At 46.5% G+C, this 24798-nt stretch overlaps 1 pseudogene; it reads right to left on the bottom strand.

Moving 5' to 3' along the window:
* Nucleotides 1-3402: 3402 nt before the first annotated feature.
* The window catches only part of LOC147985870 (uncharacterized), a 30594-nt pseudogene continuing 9198 nt past the window's right edge, over nt 3403-24798 (bottom strand).

Raw genomic sequence — 24798 nt, 5'->3', positions numbered from 1 at the left:
TGGGCAATGAGTCCTACTACCTGATCGACGCTCAGAAGCCTCGAGCACGCAAAAGGGACGACTCCCACAAAGAGATGGAGCGGCCATGGAATGCAAATCTCCTCCGAAGATTTTACAGTTAATGTAGTATGTATCACGCTACCTTTTGTATTAAAGTACAAAGACTTCGGGCCCCTCGAGAAGATCTCAGGGTCTGCCTTCTTTTATCTATATGATAAAGAGTTATGCTTATGAGTATGTTATTCTTTACCGCTTGGCACCGGGTTCGACTAGTCGGCCCGGGGACTTGCCGTCTTGAGCTATGAAATGACTTCCTGCAGCCGGACAAGTAGTGTGTGGCACTCAAGCCGTCTCCTGTTAGAAGCCACAGATCGCAGAGCGACTGACTAGCAAGCAGGAGTAAGGTAGAATGGGTGTCAATATGAAAAATGGCTAAGGACTCAAAGCATGCACATAGCTTAAGCCGGTTTCCAGCCTTTTGCAATCAACTCTTGAGCAGCCGGCTCGCTGTTTTCTAAATTAACTTGCTAAAAACTCGAAATGGCTAAGTACTTGCCTCCCAAAGAAGCCAAGTATTTGATCTAGCGGCAGTCCGCAGAGCGGCTGTCCGACTAGCCAAACGGCAACCAAGGGAAGGTAGCAAAGGATAAAGCCAAAGAGCAATAAGCAAGAAGAGATAGAACGCGGATAAATATTTACATAGAAAGGCCCTTGGCTGAATCATCAAATAGGAGTTCAGGATACACCCACACCCAATGGGTGGAATTGTGCAAAATAACAAGTTCATTGAGACTACTAAGCAGGTAAAACAAAGATAAAGTGGCAGCCTAGGAAGCCGCGGACGGACTCAGAGGACCAGAGGGGTCGGCGGTGCTAGTTGGCGGGGGCAGTCGGCTGGTTGGTCTCCGCCTGATCACCCCTGGCGACAGCTGGCTCAGTTGAGTGTGGCTCGTTGCTAGAGGCGCGGTCGGGCTGGGGCTGGCCGTCTGCCTCGACCTCTGGCGCCTCCTCCTCGTCTCCTTCCTCCTCCTCACCTTCCTCTTCGCCACTGGAGTCGATCACCTCCGTCGAGTCCTCGCTGTCGTCCGGGTTCAGCCCGAACCACGCCGGCGGCGCCTCCTTGCCGTTCTCAGCCCGCTCTGGGACGAAGACACTGGTGTCGGTGTACTCAGCGATCGATGCAGCGCACCTGACGAGACCGTCCTCCACCGTTGCCAGCTCCGCCTGAGCTTCCAGCCGGAACGTGGCTAACTGGGCTAAACTCAGCCCAGGATACCACGCCTTGGCAAATTCCAAGGCCCGGTGGGCTCCAGCCCGGGCTACAGAACCCTTCCAGGCCTCAAGACGGCCGGCTGCCACCTCCAACCAGTCAGCAGTCCGACTGGGGGTGCGTGGCGCCTGCATGTCCGGCCACAGGGCGGCAATCGCCTAGGCGCCGACACGTTGAAGCCGGCGCAGCATCTGGTGGGCTGGCCGAAGGCGGGCCTCGATGCTGAGGACTTGCTCGCCAAGAGTTCGGGGGGCGTTGGCGGATATTTGTGCGCTGTCCGCCCTCCGTGCTTCACGATCAGCCTCGATGGCTTGATTGGCAGCGTACGAATGGCCGGGGAAGAAGTCTGCTATGGAAGAAGACCGAAGGAACAAGGTTAAAAAATTTAAGGCCGACTCGATTAGCAGTCGGCGGCCCAGAAAAGGAAACGAGGGGAAGCTCACCATCGATGAGATCTTCGATTGCTTGGAAGCCGGAGATCAGCGTCGCCTCTTTGTCAGTCCAGGAGGAGCGCTCGGACGCAAATTCGGCGAGAAGGGCGGCCTCCTTGTCCTCTGCCTCCCTCTAGGCCCTCTGGAGTAACTCCTTCTGCGTAGCCAGCCGGTCGCGCTACTCCGTCAGCTGGCCGCACTCCTCCTCCCGGACACGCAGCGCGGTTTTGGCTTCGCCCAGCTGCTGCTGAAGGGCGGCGTTGGCCTCTGAAAAAGGAGGGGGAGGGATGTCGGTCGTCAGCAAAAAAGAAGGTCGCCAGGGAGATCTGGCCCGACTGCTCAGCAGTCGGCTCGGATCTCGGGGACTACAACCCGCGGGTGGGCCAGCGCGCCCCCGTAGAGAAAGAAGAAGACTTACCTTGACTGTCCGACAAGTCAGCGGTCCGTTTAGCCAGCTCCTGGACGTTGGCATTGAAGGAGTTCACGCGAAGATTGTGGTAATCCTGCGTCGAATTTCAGAAAAAAGTGTTGGTACTTGGAACTCGCTGATTAGAGTTCCGAGCCGCCTGCTCAGCAGCTGGCCCGAAACTTGGGGACTACACCCAGTGGGTGCGCTGGCGCGCCCCCACAAAAAAAACAAGGAAGCAAAGCAAAAGGAAGGACGCGTACCGGGATGGCCGTTCGTGACGCCATGTATGCCTTGGTGCACTCCTTAATGGCGTCGCCCTCGGCCCGGAGCTTGGCTTGGACGTCTAGGAGCGCTCGGTTCAACGGGCCCGTCCCGCCTCCCCGCACCCACCTGGTGGGCGCGGCGCTCGACACCTCGGTGTTCAGGATCGAGGAGCTCGCACCGCCGGTATCCAGAGGACGCAGCGCTGAGGCCGCCTTCGTGAGACGGCGGCACGTCAGCGTACTGACCTCAAGGGCCAAGCCCGTCGACGCCGTGCCTCCGGTTGGCAGCACTGGCGGATCCGCCGGTTGGCCGCCTGGCGCGCCTCCGGAGGGTGGCGGTGGCGGCACAATGACCTCCGGCGTAGCGGTGACGTCGGCATCCCTGTCCATGACCAGGTTCTCGTCGCCAGCTTCCCCAGTCTGCGCCGAGAACTCCAGTGGCGGCAGTGCAGAGTTCAAGGGGACAACAAACACCGCCGACTGGCGGCGTGCGGCTTCCTCTGCACACTTCTTCTCCGCATCGGCGGCCTCGGCCTCTGCCAGCTTCTTCAGGGCGGCGGCCTCCGCCTTGTCGGCTTCCGCCTTCTTCAGACGGGCGGCTACCCACTCCTCACGCGCCTCCCGCGCATTTCGCTCCGTCGCCTCCCGGAGGTCGGCGGCGGGGTCAACCCGCCAGGTGGTGGAGGAGGTCTCCACCGACTTCACGACGGAGACGGCGGCCGACTTCTCAAGAGAGAGAGGGGCCCTAAAGCCGGAAAACAAAGTAAAGAAATTTTAGACAGACTCAATAAAGAAATACGAAGGTACGAAGGGAGGTGGTGCTTACGCTGAAATAAGCTGCGGCGTATTCACCACCTTGCGGTAGAGGTTGGCCTTTGTGGCCGCCTCGTCCCGCTTGGTCGCCGCGGCTGAGCCCTTGGGCTTCATCGGCCGGCTGCCAAACAGGCTCGCCCCGGCCCTGCGCTTCTTGCCACCGCCTTGTGCGTCCGGCGGAGCTGACGAGCCCGCGCCCGACTGGCCGGCTCCTGGCTAGTGGCGTGGGACGACCTCCTCGTCATCATCGGGCCAGTCCTCGAGACTGGCCCCAAGTCTCGGGCCGCCCGCTGCGTCGCCTCCTCCGTCGGCGTCGTCCTCCAGGGCCGCCGCCCCCAGGTCGGGGTCGTCAACATCACTCTCCGCACGGTCAGGGAGGAATTCGCGGTCCGGCCCCGCGGTGCCGGCTGCTGGCTGGAGGAGGGGGTTCTGACCAAAGCCGACTGGTCAGATCGGACAAAACGGACTCGGCAACGAAGAAGTCAGAGAGAAAGAGAAAAAGAAAACAACTCAGCAGAGGCGGAGGGGCGGCACGTGAATACGGCTCCTTGCCGAACTGCCACTCTTCCCTAAGGTCGCAGCTCGCCAGATAATTCACCATATAGGCCACCTCCTCGTGAGGCATCTCCTTGGTGCACATCCGACTCGGGTCCCGGTGCCCGCTCATCTAGTAGATCATTTGGGGGCGACTTCGAAGACGGAGCACTCAGCGCGCCACGAAGGCGGCCAGCAAGTCCGGCCCGGTCAGGCCCTCCGATTGCGCCAGTACTCGAAGTCGCGCAACGGCACCGGCTCCCGCAGGCGTCAACGTCCGGGCCCGGTGCGACCAGTTGGGTTGCCTCCCAGCCGGCGGGCCGGCTACGAAGGCCGGCAGGTTGATCCAGTCACCCTCCGCGGAGACGTTCTTCACGTAGAAGTACGACCGCTGCCACATCTTCACCGACTTGATCAGCTTGATGGAGGGAAACGGGTTGTCGGCCCCCGACCTCCGCACGGCGATGAACGCGCTGCACTGAGCCGGCACGCCCGCGGCTTGGGTGCCGAGCTTGGAGTAGAAGAACTCCCCCCAGAGCTCCAGGGTGGGGAGAACGCCGATGAAGCCCTCGCACATGGTGACGAAGGCGGACAGCAACACCACCGTGTTGGGGTGAGGTGGTGCGGCTGGAGTCCATAGAACTCAAGGAAGGAGCGGAAGAAGTTTCTCGCCGGCAGGCCCAGGCCGCGCAGGCAGCGCGAGCGGAAGATGACCCGCTCGTTCTCCTGCGATGCCGGCGAGATTTCCTCCCTCGGTGCGAGATGAACCCGAATGAGGTCCTCGCTGGGCAACCGACGCGTCTTGCGTAGGAAATCGACGTGGTCGTCGTGGACCTTCGAACCATCCCAGGTGCTGGAATGCGTCATAGGGGGCGTGACGGTGGAGGAAGAGCTCATCGTGAGCAGACTGCCGCAGCGCTTGACGTAGCTTGAGGTGCGGCGGGGAGAGAGAGAAGAAGAAGAAGAAGAAGAAGAAGAAGAAGCAGTGGGGAGGTGGGACGCGCGTGCTCCGCCGTATCCCCTCCTCCCCCTACTTATAGCCCAGCGGGCTGCGAAGCCGAGGGGGCAGTTGTGGGATTTACTGCGCCCACTATTCCACGCCCCCCACGTTTGTCGCGCAAAGTTACTGCGCGCGGTAATTCCGTGGGAACATCAACCACCCCCCACGGCGCAGCAGATTCGCTCGCGTGCCCAGGCGTGGTAATGGCAGGCCCTGCCTGGAGACATGTCCCATCTTGTGGATGGGAAGGCGGGTTGGCCCGGCCATTGGTTGCCACATGGCGGGCACGGAGTGGGCGGCGGTCAGGAAGCTTAGCTCACACGCTACTGAGTTCCCGCAGGGGGGTTCGAAAGCATTTTTGGACAAGTCAAAGTCAGGCGACTCCGACTCCTACCAGTTGGCCCGACAGAAGTCAAACGAGGTCTCACCTCAAGCACTCAGAGAAAGAAACTGTTGAGGCTCCTCGGCTGATCGTCTGCGGCGCCTCACCAGCTTCGGGGACTACAGTTGGAGTAATGGGCCACGGGTAGGCTAACCCGAGGCCCAGGACCTTTCAAGACATCAGGGCTGACTGCGCCCCTCAAGACACCAGGATGGAGAGCCGCCTTCCAGAGGCCGGCTAAAGGAGCAGCCGCCTGCCCGCATGCGGCCGAGTCCTGGAGGCAAGGTCGAGACGGGCCGACTCCCGCCTGGCGGCTCCCAGAGAAGCCGGCCACGGGGAGTCGGCCCACGACACCAACAAAGCCCATGCCCTCATAAGGGGGGATGGGACGAGAGTGACAACAATAAAGCCCACTCCCTCCCCTTTTCATGGGATGGCTAGGCCACAGTGCGCCATACCAGTGGAGATATCCGTCCGGCGAGGCACTGTTGCCGTGCCATCCCTGACATCAGCAACAGTGGGCGGAGTCCTGCACCCACGACGGCCTGTCGGTACGGTCCACGGATGATGGGCCCTACCGGTCAGCAAGAGTCCAGAAGACGGCAAGAGCGCCACCAGTCGGACCCGAAGGGAGCCGACCCCCAGAGGTCGGCCTGCCCCTCCCACGGGTCCCACGCGCCATTAACCAGATGAGACGGGGAGTGGCTACAGTAATCGCCCGCCAGGTAGCAGGGCTGTAGCCATGACCCCATGACCAAGCCTGTGTCATTAGAGGCACGGCTACAGTAATCAGCAGCCGGCAAGACCTGCAAGCGGTGGGTATGGCCTGTCGGCTCTGTACCAGACCAGCCGGCGGGCCCCTACAGTCGGCATAGAGACCGGCAGGCGAAGAGACTGACGGTTGGGCCCTGCGCCCAGTCGGTTTACCATTGTACCCCTGGGGGGTAGGCCTATATAAACCCCCCAGGGCACCCATGCAAACGGTCCGATCCATTAGAACTAGACCAGACCTTAGAGAAGGGGGAGAGCTGGCCTAGTCTCCTCCTGTCCACAGATACAGCTCGGGGAGCACCATTGTACTCACTTTTGCCTTAGTGATCATGCGGAGGCCCCGCAGAGCAGGACTAGGGGTGTTATCTCCTAGGAGAGCCCCGAACCTGGGTAAAGTCCGCCGGCTTTCATGTCTACGTGTCATCCCGTTTCCAGGCACCGGCGATGTTCTACTCGCCCCCACAATGATAAGCCATCCATTGGCATATGTCGCACCCAACCCCCAACACAAGTTCTATAATGAAAATTCCCACTAGTATATGAAAGTGACAAAACAAAAGACTCTCTATCATCAAGATTATGGTGCTACTTTGAAGACAAGTGTGGCAAAGGATAGTAACATTGTCCCTTTTCTATTTTTCTCTCATTTTTTGGGGCCTTCTCTTTTTTTATGGCCTTTCTTTTTTATATATATATTCCTGACTTGGGACAGTGCTCGAGAAAATGATGATCATCACACTTCTATTTATTTACAACTCAATGATTACAACTCGATACTAGAACAAAAGATGACTCTATATGAATGCCTCCGGCGGTGTACCGGGATATGCAATGAATCAAGAGTGACATGTATGAAATTATGAATGGTGGCTTTGCCACAAATACTATGTCAACTACATGATCATGCTAAGCAATATGACAATGATGAATGCGTCATGATAAAAGGAATGGTGGAAAGTTGCATGGCAATATATCTCGGAATGGCTATGGAAATGCCATAATAGGTAGGTATGGTGGCTGTTTTGAGGAAGATATAAGGAGGTTTATGTGTGAAAGAGTGTATCATATCATGGGGTTTGGATGCACCAGCGAAGTTTGGACCAACTCTCAATGTGAGAAAGGGCAATGCACGGTATCGAAGAGGCTAGCAATGATGGAAGGGTGAGAGTGCGTATAATCTATGGACTCAACATTAGTCATAAAGAACTCACATACTTATTGCAAAAATCTACAAGTCATCAACAACCAAGCACTACGTGCATGCTCCTAGGGGGATAGATTGGTAGGAAAATACCATCGCTCGTCCCCAACCGCCACTCATAAGGAGGACGATCAAAGAACACCTCATGTTTCAAATTTCTTACATAACGTTTACCATACGTGCATGCTACGGGACTTGCAAACTTCAACACAAGCACTTCTCAAATTCACAACTACTCAACTAGCACGACTTTGATATTATTACCTCCATATCTCAAAACAATCATCAAGCATCAAACTTCTCTTAGTATTCAAAATACTCATAAGAAACTTTTTACTAATCTTGAATACCTAGCATAGTAGGATTATTTAAGAAAATTACCATGCTATTTAAGACTCTCAAAATAATCTAAGTAAATCATGAGAGATCAATAGTTTCTATAAAACAAATCCACCACTGTGCTCTAAAAGATATAAGTGAAGTACTAGAGCAAAACTATATAACTCAAAAGATATAAGCGAAGCTCATAGAGTATTCTAACAAATTCCAAATCATGTATGGCTCTCTAAAAAGGTGTGTACAGCAAGGATGATTGTGGTAAAATAAAAAGCAAAGACTCAAATCATACAAGACGCTCCAAGCAAAACACATATGATGTGGTGAATAAAAATATAGCTCCAAGTAAAGTTACCGATAGAAGTAGACGAAAGAGGGGATGCCTTCCGGGGCATCCCCAAGCTTTGGATTTTAGGTGTCCTTAGATTATCTTGGGGGTTCCATGTTCATCCCCAAGCTTAGGCTCTTTCCACTCCTTGTTCCATAATCCATCAAATCTTTACCCAAAACTTGAAAACTTCACAACACAAAACTCAAAGTAGAAAATCTCGTGAGCTCCGTTAGCGAAAGAAAACAAAAGACCACTTCAAGGTACTGTAATGAACTCATTCTTTATTTATATTTGTGTTAAACCTACTGTATTCCAACTTCTCTATGGTTTATAAACTATTTTACTAGCCATAGATTCATCAAAATAAGCAAACAACACACGAAAAACAGAATCTGTCAAAAACAGAACAGTCTGTAGTAATCTGTATCTAGCGCAATATATGGAACCCCAAAAATTCTAAAATAAATTGCTGGACGTGAGTAATTTATCTATTAATCATCTGCAAAAATAATTAACTAAATAGAACTTGCCAAATAAAAATGGCAGCAGTTCTCGTGAGCGTTTCTGTTTTTTACAGCAAGATATCAAGACTTTCCCCAAGTCTTCCCAATGGTTCTACTTGGCACAAACACTAATTAAACACAAAAAAACACAACCAAAACAGATTCTAAGTAAATTATTTATTACTAAACAGGAGCAAAAATCAAGGAATAAAAATAAAATTGGGTTGCCTCCCAACAAGCGCTATCGTTTAACGCCCCTAGCTAGGCATAAAAAGCAAGGATAGATCTAGGTATTGCCATCTTTGGTAGGCAATCCATAAGTGGCTCTCATAATAGATTCATAAGGTAATTTAATTTTGTTTCTAGGAAAGTGTTCCATGCCTTTCCTTAACGGAAATTGGAATCTAATATTTCCTTCCTTCATATCAATAATTGCACCAATCGTTCTAAGGAAAGGTCTACCAAGAATAATAGGACATGAAGGATTGCAATCTATATCAAGAACGATAAAATCTACGGGCACATAATTCCTATTTGCAACAATAAGAACATCATTAATTCTTCCCATAGGTTTCTTAATAGTGGAATCCGCAAGGTGCAAGTTTGGAGAACAATCATCAAAATCACGGAAACCTAACAAATCACACAAAGTCTTTGGAATCGTGGAAACACTAGCACCCAAATCACATAAAGCATAGAACTCATGATCTTTAATCTTAATTTTAATAGTTGGTTCCCACTCATCATAAAATTTTCTAGGGATAGAAACTTCCAACTCAAGTTTTTCTTCATAAGATTGCATCAAGGAATCAACGATATGTTTAGTAAACGCTTTATTTTGAATATAAGCATGAGGAGAATTTAACACGGATTGCAACAAGGAAATACAATCAATCAAAGAGCAATTTTCATAATTTAATTCCTTGAAATCCAAAATAGTGGGTTTAGCAACACCTAGGGTTTTAATTTCTTCAATCCCACTTTCATCAAATTTAGCATCAAGATCTAAAAACTCCGAATTTTTGGAACGCCTTCTAGGTAAAAGTGGATCATATTCAGTCCCATCATTACAAAGATTCATATTGAAAAACAAAGATTTAGTAGGGGACACATCAATAACTTTTATATCTTCATTTTTATTTTGATAGGAACGAGAAGAACACGCTCTTATAAAGGCCTCTTACTTAGCACGCATCCTAGTGGTTCTTTCTTTGCACTCATAAATGGAAATTCTCATGGCTTTGAGAGACTCATTGATATCATGCTTAGGAGGAATAGATCTAAGTTTCAAAGAATCAACATCAAGAGAAATTCTATCAACGTTCCTAGCCAACACATCAATCTTAAGCAATTTTTCTTCAATCAAAGCATTGAAATTCTTTTGCGGAGTAATAAATTCTTTAATATTAGATTCAAAATCAGAGGGCATCTTATTATAATTTCCATAAGAATTGTTGTAGGAATTACCATAATTATTAGAGAGATTACTAGGATAAGGCCTAGGATTAAAATTTCCTCCATACGCGTTGTTACCAAAATTGTTCCTACCAACAAAATTCACATCCATAGATTAATTATTATTCTCAATCAAAGTAGTCAAGGGCATATCATTAGGATCAGAAGAAACACTTTTACTAGTAAATAATTTCATAAGTTCATCCATCTTTCCACTCAAAACATTAATTTCTTCAATCGCATGCACCTTTTTATTAGTAGATATTTCAGTTTGCCATTGAGAATAATTAACCATAATATTATCTAGGAGTTTAGTAGCTTCTCCCAAAGTGATTTCCATAAAAGTGCCTCCCGCGGCCGAATCTAAAAGATTTCTAGAAGCAAAATTCAATGCGGCATAAAAATTTTGTATAATCATCCACAAATTCAAACCATGAGTAGGGCAATTACATATCATTAATTTCATCCTCTCCCAAGATTGTGCAACATGTTCATGATCAAGTTGCTTAAAATTCATAATATCGTTTCTAAGGGAGATGATCTTAGCGGGAGGAAAATACTTAGAGATAAAAGCATCTTTGCACTTGTTCCAAGAATCAATACTATTTTTAGGCAAAGACGAAAACCAAGCTTTAGCACGATCTCTAAGCGAAAAAGGAAATAGCTTCAACTTAACAATATCATTGTCCACATCTTTCTTCTTTTGCATATCACACAGATCAATGAAGCTATTTATATGGGTAGCGGCATCTTCACTAGGAAGGCCGGAAGACGGATCTTTCATGACAATATTCAGCAAGGCAGCATTAATTTCACAAGATTCAGCATCGGTAAGAGGAGCAATCGGAGTGATAATAAAATCATTATTGTTGGTATTGGTAAAGTCACACAATTTAGTGTTATCTTGAGCCATCATGACAAGCAAGCAATCCAACACACAAGCAAACAAAAAGCAAGCGAGCAAAAAGAGGCAAATAGAGAAAGAGAGGGAGGATAGAGAGAGAGGGTGAATAAAACGGCAAGGGTGAAGTGGGGGAGAGGAAAACGAGAGGGAAATGGCAAATAATGTAGTGCGGGAGATAAGGGTTGTGATGGGTACTTGGTATGTTGACTTTTGCGTAGACTCCCTGGCAATGGCGCCAGAAATGGCTCGTTGTCGGGAGTCAGATCTTGACTTGCGCGAACCTCCCCGGCAACGGCGCCAGAAATGGCTCGTTGTCGGAAGTCAGATCTTGACTTGCGCGAACCTCCCCGGCAACGGCGCCAGAAATTCTTCTTGCTACCCCTTGAGCACTGCGTTATATTTCCCCGAAGAGGAAAGGATGATGCAGCAAAGTAGCGTAAGTATTTCCCTCAGTTTTTGAGAACCAAGGTATCAATCCAGTAGGAGGTTGCGTGCACGTCCCTAGTACCTGCACAAAACAAATAACTCCTCGCAACCAACGCGGTAAGGGCTTGTCAATCCCTTCACGGTCACTTACGAGAGTGAGATCTGATAGATATGATAAGATAACATTTTTGGTATTTTTGTGATAAAGATGCAAAGTAAAATAAAAGCAAAGGAAAAAAAGCAAAGGAAATAACTAAGTATTGGAAGATTAATATGATAAAGATAGACCCGGGGGCCATAGGTTTCACTAGTGGCTTCTCTCAAGAACATAAGTATTTTACGGTGGGTGAACGAATTATTGTTGAGAAATTGACAGAATTGAGCATAGTTATGAGAATATCTAGGTATGATCATGTATATAGGCATCATGTCCGAGACAAGTAAACCACTCATCTACTACTGCCTGCATCTACTACTATTACTCCACTCATCGACCGCTATCCAGCATGCATCTAGAGTATTAAGATCATGAAAACAGAGTAACGCCTTAAGCAAGATGACATGATGTAGAGGGATAGATTCATGCAATATGATAAAAAAACCATCTTGTTATCCTCGATGGAAAAAATACAATACGTGCCTTGCTGCCCCTACTATCACTGGGAAAGGACACCGCAAGATTGAACCCAAGGCTAAGCACTTCTCCCATTGCAAGAAAATCTAGTAGGCCAAACCAAACTGGTAATTCGAAGAGACTTGCAAAGATAACCAATCATACATAAAAGAATTCAGAGAAGATTGAAATATTGTTCATAGATAAACTTGATCATAAACCCACAATTCATCGGTCTCAACAAACACACCGCAAAAAGAAGATTACTATGAATAGATCTCCACAAGAGAGGGGGAGAACATTGTATTGAGATCCAAAAAGAGAGAAGAAGCCATCTAGCTAATAACTATGGACCCAAAGGTCTGAGGTAAACTACTCACACTTCATCGGAGAGGCTATGGTGTTGATGTAGAAGCCCTCCGTGATGGATACGCCTCCGGCGGAGCTCCGAAACAGGCCCCAAGATGGGATCTCGTGGATACAAAAAGTTGCGGTGGTGGAATTAGGGTTTTGGCTCTGTATCTGATCGTTCGGTGGTATGTAGGTATATATAGGAGGAAGGAGTACGTCAGTGGAGCAACAGGGGGCCCACGAGGGTGGAGGGCGTGCCTGGGGGGTAAGCGTGCCCCCCTACCTCGTGGCCTCCTCCTTTGTTTCTTGATGTAGGGCCCAAGTCTCCTGGATCATGTTCGGTGAGAAAATCATGTTCCCGAAGGTTTCATTCCGTTTGGACTCCGTTTGATATTCCTTTTCTTCCAAACCCTAAAATAGGCAAAAAAACAGCAATTCTGGGCTGGGCCTCCGGTTAATAGGTTAGTCCAAAAAATAATATAAAAGTGGATAATAAAGCCCAATAATGTCCAAAACAGTAGATAACATAACATGGAGCAATCAAAAATTATAGATACGTTGGAGACGTATCATACTCCAACTAGGGAAAGGGGGAAACCTACTCCTACTAGGAGTAGGAATCCCCCTTGGGGCGCACCATAGAGAGGGCCGGCCCTCCCCTCCTCCACTCCTTTACATACGTGGGAGGGCGGCACCCCATAGACACACAATTTGATAGTTGTCTTAGCCGTGTGCGCTGCCCCCCTCCACAGATTTCCACCTCAGTCATATTGTTGTAGTGCTTAGGCGAAGCCCTGCGTTGGTAACTTCATCATCACCGTGATCACGCCGTCATGCTGACGAAACTATCCCTCGGCCTCAACTGGATCAAGAGTACGAGGGACGTCATCGAGCTGAACGTGTGCAGATCACGAAGGTGCCGCGTGTTCCGTTCTTGATCGGTTGGATCGCGAAGACATTCGACTACATCAACCGCGTTACTTAACGCTTCCTCTTTCGGTCTACGAGGGTACGTAGACATACTCTCCCCTCTCGTTGCTATGCATCCCTAGATAGATCTTGCATGAACATATGAATTTTTTTGAAATACTACATTCCCCAACATAGGTATCTCAGAGTGTTCAGCAAGGCGTGAAGCAAAGATGCCTTCGAAGATGGGGCTCTTTGTACGGTTTAGACTTAATCATTTAGCAACAATAGCGCCTAGGCTGAAAGTTGTATCACGAAACAAAGCATGGTGCAAAATGACAAGATTAGGAGCACTCAGATTTCCACTGTTCCCGCGACCAATTAAGCATCTACTAGAAAATATCGCAAAGTAACATACAACAGGAAAATGTATACTAGTAATTCTTGCATCAGAAACTTTCCTCGTTTCTCCTACAGCAATTTTATCAATAAATATGTCCACATCACTACGGTGTGGTTCCTCGATGCTTCCCACAAAGGGTATGTTGTAGACCCAACAAAAATCATGGAGTGACATCTCCTTAACCTCATCATATAAGTGAAACTCCACCTAAGGTGGTGATTTCTTAGCATGGAAATAAAAAATTTGCATGAAATTATTAGTGAGTAGGAGATACTATTCGCGCTCGTCGTGGAGGAAGTCGGTGAGGCCTACATTCTCAGTGAAGTAATAGAAGTCATCGTAAATTCCGACGGCTCTCAAGAACGCGTCACAAGGCCATTCGCATGGCCGAACCTCCATAGTGCGAGGAAGATTGTATTTGGGCTTTTATTCTCCTCATTCTGCTTATCCTTCGAGCTTCAACTCGAAGAGCCCCTCAACAATCTCTTCATCATTTTCTTTTTCTAAAAAAACTGAAATTTTTTTAGTGACTCAAAGTAAAAATGAACCAAACTCAACAAGATTGATAGCAACTACTCGCACAAGTGCCTAGAGGCTATATCATGCATTAAAACTACTTTGGACCAAATAAATTTGACATGCAAGCTCAAGAACAGGGTCACCTTAGCAGCAAAAGTTTGCAATAAATAAAGCACTAGAACAAAAACTAATTGGACCACTGGAGGAGTCACATACAGAAGAACAATCTCCCCAAACAGTTTTGTCAATGGAGCTTTGAGCAAAGAGACCAAAAATGGCAGCAAGATGAGCTAGAGCATGGGTTTGAGCTATGGGGGGATTTTTCTGGAGGAAGACGAAGTGAGTGGGTGCTGGAATAAGTGGAGGGGGTCCACGTGGGCCCCACGAGGCAGGGGGCGCACCCTATGCCCTCGTGGCCAAATGGTGGGCCCCTGGTGTGTTCTCAGTGCTAGAAATTCTTAAATATTCTAAAAAAATCATATTTCATTTTTAGGACATTTGGAGAACTTTTATTTTCGGGGTATTTTTATTGCAAGGATAATTCAGAAAACAAACAGAAAATATTATTTTTACTTTATTTAATCTAAATAACAGAAAGTAAAAGGAGGGTACAGAGATTTGTGCTTTCTAACTTCATCCATCTCGTGCTCATCAAAAGGAATCCACTAACAAGATTGATCAAGTCTTGTTAACAAACTCTTTCCGAATCGCATGAAACCGGAGAATTTTCGAATAACACTAGGTTGCCTCAACGGGGATATGCATGTCCTCAACAATAAGAATATCATATTTATTCTTGACAGTAGGAAGAGGGAATTCAAAATCTCCAATAGTAATCATTGAAATTTTTCCAATAGAATTGATACTGTGGACTTGAGGTTGTTTCCTCGGAAAGTGTTCCGTATACTCATTGTGAAGGAAATATGCCCTAGAGGCAATAATGAAGTTATTATTTATTTCCTTATATCATGATAAATGTTTATTATTCATGCTAGAATTGTATTAACCGGAAACATGGTACATGTGTGAATACATAGATAAACAGAGTGTCACTAGTATGCCTCTACTTGACTAGCTCATTGATCAAAGATGGTTATGTTTCCTAGCCATAGACAAAGAGTTGTCATTTGATTAACGGGATCACATCATTAGGAGAATGATGTGATTGACTTGACCCATTCCGTTAGCTTAGCACTTGATTGTTTAGTTTGTTGCTATTGCTTTCTTCATGACTTATACATGTTCCTATGACTATGAGATTATGCAACTCCCGTTTACCGGAGGAACACTTTGTGTGCTACCAAACATCACAATGTAACTGGGTGATTATAAAGGTGCTCTACAGGTGTCTCCGAAGGTACTTGTTGGGTTGGCATATTTCGAGATTAGGATTTGTCACTCCGATTGTCGGAGAGCTATCTCTGGGCCCACTCAGTAATACACATCACTTAAGCCTTGCAAGCATTGCAACTAATGAGTTAGTTTCGGGATGATGTGTTACGGAACGAGTAAAGAGACTTGCCGGTAACGAGATTGAACTAGGTATTGAGATACCGACGATCGAATCTCGGGCCAGTAACATACCGATGACAAAGGGAACAACGTATGTTGTTATGTGGTTTGACCAATAAAGATCTTCGTAATATGTAGGAGCCAATATGAGCATCCAGGTTCCGCTATTGGTTATTGACTGGAGACGTGTCTCAGTCATGTCTACATAGTTCTCGAACCCGTAGTGTCCACACGCTTAAAGTTTGATGACGGTTATATTATGAGTTTATGGTTTTTTATGTACCGAAGGTAGTTCGGAGTCTCGGATGTGATCATGAACATGACGAGGAGTCTCGAAATGTTTGAGACATAAAGATCGATATATTGGACGACTATATTTGGATACCGGGATGGTTCCGGGTGAGATCGGGATAATACTGGAGCACCGGGAGGTTATCGGAACCCCCGGGGAGGTATAAGGGCCTTAATGGGCTTTAGTGGAAAGGAGGGGAAAAGAGCAAGGGAGGGGGGCGCCCCCCCCCAAGCCCAATCTGAATTGGGAGGGGGGCCGGCCCCCCTTTTCCTTCCTCCCTCCTTCCTCTTCTTTCCCTCTCCCTCTCCAAATAGGAAAAGGAGGAGTCCTACTCCCGGTGGGAGTAGGACTCCCCCCTTGGGCATGCCTCCTCCCCTTGTCCGGCCCTCTCCTCCCCTCCTTTATATACGAAGGAGAGGGGCACCCCGTAGACACAACAATTGATCTCTTGGATCTTTTAGCCGTGTGCGGTGCCCCTCTCCACCACAGTCCACCTCGATAATATTGTAGCGGTGCTTAGGCGAAGCCCTGCGACGGTAGAACATCAACATCGTCACCATGCTGTCGTGCTGACGGAACTCTCCCTCAAAGCTCGGTTGGATCAGAGTTCGAGGGACGTCATCGAGTTGAACGTGTGCAGAACTCGGAGGTGTCGTGCGTTCGGTACTTGATCGGTTGGATCGTGAAGACGTATGACTACATCAACCGCGTTGTGCTAACGCTTCCGCTTTTGGTTTACGAGGGTACGTGGACACACTTTCCCCTCTCATTGCTATGCATCACCATGATCTTGCGTGTGCGTAGGAATATTTTTGAAATTACTATGTTCCCCAACAGTGGTATCAGAGCCTAGTTTTATGTGTTGATGTTACTAGCAAACATGCCTATGCGTTGCAACGGGGGATACACTATCTTGCGTGTGCGTAGGAATTTTTTTTCATCAATTAATAATTTTCAAAAAATGTTCAGAATTATAAAAAGGAATAAATTTTGAAAAATTGTTTGATATTCAAACTTTGGTTCATGATTTCAAAATTTGTTCACATTTTAAAAAATCATGTTCAAAATAAGTTCAAAGTGCCAAAAGGTGTTCAAAATTAAAAAAATGGTTCATCCTTTCAAAAATTGTTCACATTTCAAAAAAGTTAACCGTATTGAACAAAAATGTCAATTCCGTATTAAAAAATGTTCATCTTGTATAGAAATTTTGTTCAGCATGCATTTGAAAAAAGTATATCATATATTACAAAAATATTCAATGTTCATTTGAATATTGTTCGTCGTATACTAAGAAATTTTTCAGTGTGTATTTTAATTTTTTTTAATTGTTCGCAGTTCCAAACAATTGTTTGGAATTTTATTTTATTTCAATTTCACAAAAAATGTTCACATTTTAGAAAAAATTTACTTTTTCAAATTTTGTTCACTTTTTAAAGACTGTTCATGGTATTATTATCATTTAAAAAATCATGACTTTACATATTTGTTCGAATTTCTGAATAAATTTTGTTCACATTTTCTTCAAAGAAATATTGAATTATAGATCTGCCGTTGCCATTAAACCTTAAACTTAGTGCTGCTCTTTAGTCATGGTCTATAGCTAGCTCATCTGGTTTGCCTAGGTACTTTCCAGTGTGAGGTCGGGACTTCGATTCCTGCAGTTGCTATTTTACTTTTTGTATTTCGTTCCAATTCTGTGAATTGGGCCAGCTGGTTTCCGTGTGTTTGGGCCGGCCTGTTTGTGTGTGTTTGGGCCGGCCCGTTTGCGTGTGTTTGGGCCGGCCCATTTGCGTGTGCTCTAGTAAAAATTGGTTCGATCGCATCGCTGCTGGATAGAACGGTCATTCGATGGCTGAGCTCGACGTACCAAAGGACGTAAAAAATACTTTGACCAAAAAAAGTGAAGAAACAATCCTTCCTTTAATATTAGGTAGAGATATGCATGAGTGGAACACAAGTGAGTTGTGGGCGATACAAGTCATACTGCTTACCAGCATGTCATACTTTGGTTTGGCGGTATTGTTGGATGAAGCGGCCCGGACCGACATTACGCGTACGCTTACGCGAGACTGGTTCTACCGACGTGCTTTGCACACAGGTGGCTGGCAGGTGTCAGTTTCTACAACTTTAGTTGAATCGAGTGTGGCTACGCCCGGTCCTTGAGAAGGTTAATTAAAACAGCACTAACTTGACGAACTATCGTTGTGGTTTTGATGCGTAGGTAAGAACGGTTCTTGCTCATGCCGTAGCAGCCATGTAAAACTTGCAACAACAAAGTAGAGGACGTCTAACTTGTTTTTGCAGGGCATGTTGTGATGTGATATGGTCAATACATGATGCTATATTTTATTGTATGAGATGATCATGTTTTGTAACCGAGTTATCGGCAACTGGCAGGAGCCATATGGTTGTCGCTTTATTGTATGCAATGCAATCGCCCTATAATTGCTTTACTTTATCACTAAGCGGCAGCGATAGTCGTAGAAGCAATAGTTGGAGAGATGACAATGATGCTACGATGGAGATCAAGGTGTCGCGCCAGTGACGATGGTGATCATGACGGTGCTTTGGAGATGGAGATCACAAGCACAAGATGATGATGACCATATCATATCACTTATATTGATTGCATGTGATGTTTATCTTTTATGCATCTTATTTTGCTTTGATTGACGGTAGCATTATAAGATGATCTCTCACTAAATTTCAAGATAAAAGTGTTCTCCCTGAGTATGCACCGTTGCCAAAGTTCGTCATGCCCAGACACCACGTGATGTACGGGTGTGATAAGCTCTACGTCCATCTACAACGGGTGCAAGCCAGTTTTGCACATGTAGAATACTCATGTTAAACTTGACGAGCCTAGCATATGCAGATATGGCCTTGGAACACTAAGACCGAAAGGTCGAGCGTGAATCATATAGTAGATATGATCAACATAATGATGTTCACCATTGAAAACTACTGCATTTCACGTGATGATCGGTTATGGTTTAGTTGATTTGGATCACGTGATCACTTAGATGATTAGAGAGATGTCTATCTAAGTGGGAGTTCTTAAGTAATATGATTAATTGAACTTAAATTTATCATGAACTTAGTACCTGATAGTATTTTGCATGTCCATGTTTGTTGTAGATAGATGGCTCGTGTTGTTGCTCCGTTGAATTTTAATGCGTTCCTTGAGAAAGCAAAGTTGAAAGATGATGGTAGCAATTACACGGACTGGGTCCGTAACTTGAGGATTATCCTCATTGCTGCACAGAAGAATTACGTCTTGGAAGCACCGCTGAGTGACAAACCTGATGCAGGAGCAACACCAGATGTTATGAACATCTGGCAGAGCAAAGCTGATGACTACTCGATAGTTCAGTGTGCCATGCTTTACGACTTAGAACCGGGACTTCAACGATGCTTTGAACGTCATGGAGCATATGAGATGTTCCAGGAGTTGAAGTTAACATTTCAATTACATGCCCGGATTGAGAGATATGAAGTCTCCAATAAGTTCTATAGCTGCAAGATGGAGGAGAATAGTTCTGTCAGTGAGCATATACTCAAAATGTCTGGGTATCATAATCACTTGACTCAACTGGGAGTTAATCTTCCTGTTGATAGTGTCACTGACAGAGTTCTTCAATCACTTCCACCAAGCTACAAAAGCTTCGTGATGAACTATAATATGCAAGGGATGAATAGGACAATTCCCGGGCTCTTCGCAATGCTAAAGGCTGCGGAGGTAGAAATCAAAAAGGAGCATCAAGTGTTGATGGTCAATAAGACCACCAGTTTCAAGAAAAAGGGCAAAGGGAAAAAGAAGGGGAACTTCAAGAAGAACAGCAAACAAGTTGCGGCTCAGGAGAAGAAACCCAAGTCTGGACCTAAGCCTGAGACTGAGTGCTTCTACTGCAAATAGACTGGTCACTGGAAGCGGAACTGCCCCAAGTATTTGGCGGATAAGAAGGATGGCAAGGTGAACAAAGGTATATGTGATATACATGTTATTGATGTGTACCTTACCAGAGCTCGCAGTAGCACCTGGGTATTTGATACTGGTTCTGTTGCTAATATTTGCAACTCAAAACAGGGGCTACAGATTAAGCGAACACTGGCAAAGGACGAGGTGACGATGTGCGTGGGAAATGGTTCCAAAGTTGATGTGATCGCCGTCGGCACGCTACCTCTACATCTACCTTCGGAATTAGTTTTAGACCTAAATAATTGTTATTTGGTGCCAGCGTTGAGCATGAACATTATATCTGGATCTTGTTTAATGCGAGATGGTTATTCATTTAAATCTGAGAATAATGGTTGTTCTATTTATATGAGTAATATCTTTTATGGTCATGCACCCTTAAAGAGTGGTCTATTTTTGATGAATCTTGATAGTAGTGATACACATATTCATAATATTGAAGCCAAAAGATGCAGAGTTGATAATGATAGTGTAACTTATTTGTGGCACTACCGTTTGGGTCATATTGGTATAAAGCGCATGAAGAAACTCCATACTGATGGACTTTTGGAATCACTTGATTATGAATCACTTGGTACTTGCAAAGCATGCCTCATGGGCAAGATGACTAAAACGCCATTCTCCAGAACGATGGAGCGAGCAACTAATTTGTTGGAGATCATACATACTGATGTATGTGGTCCAATGAATGTTGAGGCTTGCGGCGGGTATCGTTATTTTCTCACCTTCACAGATGATTTAAGAAGATATGGGTATATCTACTTAATGAAACATAAGTCTGAAACATTTGAAAAGTTCAAAGAATTTCAAAGTGAAGTTGAAAATCATCATAACAAGAAAATAAAGTTTCTACGATCTGATCGTGGAGGAGAATATTTGAGTTACGAGTTTGGTCTACATTTGAAACAATGCGTAATAGTTTCGCAACTCACGCCACCCAGAACACCATAGCATAATGGTGTGTCTAAACGTCATAATCATACTTTACTAGATATGGTGCGATGTTTGATGTCTCTTACTGATTTACCGCTATCATTTTGGGGTTATGCTTTAGAGACGGCAGTATTCACGTGAAATAGGGCACCATCAAAATCCGTTGAGATGACACCTTATGAACTATGGTTTGGCAAGAAACCAAAGTTGTCGTTTCTTAAAGTTTGGGGCTGCGACGCTTATGTGAAAAAACTTCAACCTGATAAGCTCGAACCCAAATCAGAGAAATGTGTCTTCATAGGATACCCAAAAGAAACAGTTGGGTACACCTTCTATCACAGATCCGAGGGCAATACATTCGTTGCTAAGAATGGATCCTTTCTAGAGAAGAAGTTTCTCTCGAAAGAAGTGAGTGGGAGGAAAGTAGAACTTGATGAGGTAACTGTACCTGCTCCCTTATTGGAAAGTAGTTCATCATAGAAACCGGTTCATGTGACATCCACACTAATTTGTGAGGAAGCTAATGATGATGATCATGAAACTTCAGATCAAGTTACTACCGAACCTCGTAGGTTAACCAGAGTAAGATCCGCACCAGAGTGGCACAGTAATCCTGTTCTGGAGGTTATGTTACTAGACCATAACGAACCTACGAACTATTAGGAAGCGATCATGAGCCCAGATTCCGCAAAATGGCTTGGGGCCATGAAATCTGAGATGGGATCCATGTATGAGAACAAAGTGTGGACTTTGGTTGACTTGCCCGATGATCGGCAAGCCATCGAGAATAAATGGATCTTCAAGAAGACAGACGCTGATGGTAATGTTACTGTCTACAAAGCACGACTTGTTGTGAAAGGTTTTCGACAAGTTCAAGGAGTTGACTATGATGAGAGCTTCTCACCCGTAGCGATTCTTAAGTCCGTTCGAATCATGTTAGCTATTGCCACATTTTATGATTATGAAATTTGGCAAATGGATGTAAAGACTGCATTCCTGAATGGATTTCTGGAAGAAGAGTTGTATATGATACAACCTGAAGGTTTTATCGATCCAAAGGGTACTAACAAAGTGTGCAAGCTCCAGCGATCCATTTATGGACTGGTGCAAGCCTCTCAGAGTTGGAATAAACGTTTTGATAGTGTGATCAAAGCATATGGTTTTATACAGACTTTTGGAGAAGACTGTATTTACAAGAAAGTGAGTGGGAGCTCTATAGCATTTCTAAAATTATATGTGGATGACATATTATTGGTTGGAATTGATATAGAATTTCTGGATAGCATAAAAAGGATATTTGAATAAGAGTTTTTCAATGAAAGACCTCGGTGAAGCTGCTTATATATTGGGCATCAAGATCTATAGAGATAGATCGAGACGCTTAATTGGACTTTCACAAAGCACATACCTTGAAAAAGTTTTTAAGAAGTTCAAAATGGATCAAGCAAAGAAAGGGTTCTTGCCTGTGTTACAAGGTGTGAAGATGAGTAAGACTCAATGCCCGACCACTGTAGAAGATAGAGAGAAAATGAAAGATGTTCCGGAACGAGTAAAGAGACTTGCCGGTAACGAGATTGAACTAGGTATTGAGATACCGACAATCTTATCTCGGACAAGTAACATACCTATGTCAAAGGGAACAACGTATGTTGTTGTGCGGTTTGACCGATAAAGATCTTCGTGGAATATCTAGGAGCCAATATGAGCATCCATGTTCCGCTATTGGTTATTGACCAGAGACGTGTCTCGGTCATGTCTACATAGTTCTCAAACTCGTAGGGTCCGCACGCTTAAAGTTCGATGACGGTTATATTATGAGTTTATGGTTTTTGATGTACCGAAGGTAGTTCGGGGTCCTGGATGTGATCATGGACATGACAAGGAGTCTCGAAATGTTCGATACGTAAAGATCGATATATTGGACGACTATATTTGGATACCGGAATGATTCTGGGTGAGATCGGGATAATACCGGAGCACTAGGAGGTTATCGGAACCCGCCGGGAGGTATATGGGCCTTAATGGGCTTTAGTGGAAAGGAGGGGAAAGGAGCATGGGAGCCCCCCCAAGCCCAATCCGAATTGGGAGGGCCCCCCCCTTTCATTCATCCCTCCTTCCTCTTCCTTCCCTCTCCCTCTCCAAATAGGAAAAGGAGGAGTCCTACTCCCGATGGGAGTAGGACTCCCCCCTTGGGCGCGCCTCCTCCCCTTGGCCGGCCCTCTCCTGCCCTCCTTTATATATGAAGGAGAGGGGAACCCCATAGACACAACAATTGATCTCTTGGATCTTTTAGCCGTGTGCGGTGCCCCTCTCCACCATAGTCCACCTCGATAATATTGTAGCGGTGCTTACATGAAGCCCTGCGATGGTAGAACATCAACATCGTCACCACGCCGTCGTGCTGATGGAACTCTCCCTCAAAGCTCGGCTGGATTGGAGTTCGAGGGACGTCATCGAGTTGTGTGTGCAAAACTCAGAGGTGCCATGCGTTCGGTACTTGATCGGTCGGATCGTGAAGACGTACGACTACATCAACCGCGTTGTGCTAACGCTTCCGCTTTCGGTCTACGAGGGTACCTGTGTTGGGGAACGTAGCAGAAAACAAAAAAATTCCTATGGTTTCACCAAGATCCATCTAGGAGTTCATCTAGCAACGAGTGATTAGATGCATCTACGTACCTTGTAGATCGCAAGCGGAAGCGTTCAAAGAACGGGGATGAGGTAGTCGTACTCGACGTGATTCGAATCACCGAAGATCTTAGCACCGAACGGACGATGCCTCCGCGTTCAACACACGTACAGAACAGCCACGTCTCCTCCTTCTTGATCCAGAAAGGGGAGAGGAGAGGTTGAGGAAGATAGCACCAGCAGCAGCACGACGGCGTGGTGATGATGGAGCTGCAGTACTCCGCCAGGGCTTCGCCAAGCGCTATGGAGGAGGAGGAAGTGTTGGAGAGGGAGAAGGAGGCAACCAAAGGCGTGGGAGAAAAGCCCTCCTTCCCTCACTATATATAGGAGGGCCAAGGGGGGGGGGCGCCGGCCCTAGGAGATCCAATCTCCTAGGGTGGGGCGGCGGCCAAGGGGGGTTTCCCTCCCCCCCAAGGCACCTAGGAGGTGCCTTCCCCTCCTAGGACTCTATCCCCTTGTAACCCTAGGCGCATGGGCCTCTTTGGGGCTGGTGCCCTTGGCCCATGTAGGCCAAGGCGCACCCCCTAGAGCCCATGTGGCCCCCCGGGACAGGTGGCCCCACCTGGTGGGCCCCCGGGACCCTTGCGGTGGTCCCGGTACAATACCGATAACCCCGAAACTTGTCCTGATGCCCGAAACAGGACTTCCCATATATAAATATTTACCTCCGGACCATTCCGTAACTCCACGTGACGTCCGGGATCTCATCCGGGACTCCGAACAACATTCGGGTTACTGCATATACATATCCCTACAACCCTAGCGTCACCGAACCTTAAGTGTGTAGACCCTACGGGTTCGGGAGATATGCAGACATGACCGAGACGACTCTCCGGTCAATAACCAACAGCGGGATCTGGATACCCATGTTGGCTCCCACATACTCCATGATGATCTCATCGGATGAACCATGATGTCAAGGATTTAAGCAACCCCGTATGCAATTCCCTTTGTCAATCGGTATGTTACTTGCCCGAGATTCGATCGTCGGTATCCCAATACCTTGTTCAATCTCGTTACCGGCAAGTCACTTTACTCGTACCGTAATGCATGATCCCGTGACCAGACACTTTGTCACTTTGAGCTCATTATGATGATGCATTACCGAGTGGGCCCAGTGATACCTCTCCGTTATATGGAGTGACAAATCCCAGTCTCGATCCGTGTCAACCCAACAGACACTTTCGGAAATACCTGTAGTGCACCTTTATAGTCACCCAGTTACGTTGTGACGTTTGATACACCCAAAGCACTCTTACGGTATCCGGGAGTTACACGATCTCATGGTCAAAGGAAAAGATACTTGACATTGGAAAAGCTCTAGCAAACGAACTACACGATCTTGTGCTATGCTTAGGATTAGGTCTTGTCCATCACATCATTCTCCTAATGATGTGATCCCCTTATCAATGACATCCAATGTCCATAGCCAGGAAACCATGACTATCTGTTGATCAACGAGCTAGTCAACTAGAGGCTTACTAGGGACATATTATGGTCTATGTATTCACACTTGTATTACGATTTCCGGATAATACAGTTATAGCATGAATAAAGACAATTATCATGAACA

The sequence above is a fragment of the Triticum urartu genome, chromosome 2A (assembly GCF_056163025.1).
Source record: "Triticum urartu cultivar PI428250 chromosome 2A, HENAU_Tu73, whole genome shotgun sequence".
Classification (NCBI taxonomy): Eukaryota; Viridiplantae; Streptophyta; class Magnoliopsida; order Poales; family Poaceae; genus Triticum; species Triticum urartu.
The sequence above is the reverse complement of the archived record's forward strand: the minus strand, read 5'-3'. Positions and strand labels throughout refer to the sequence as shown.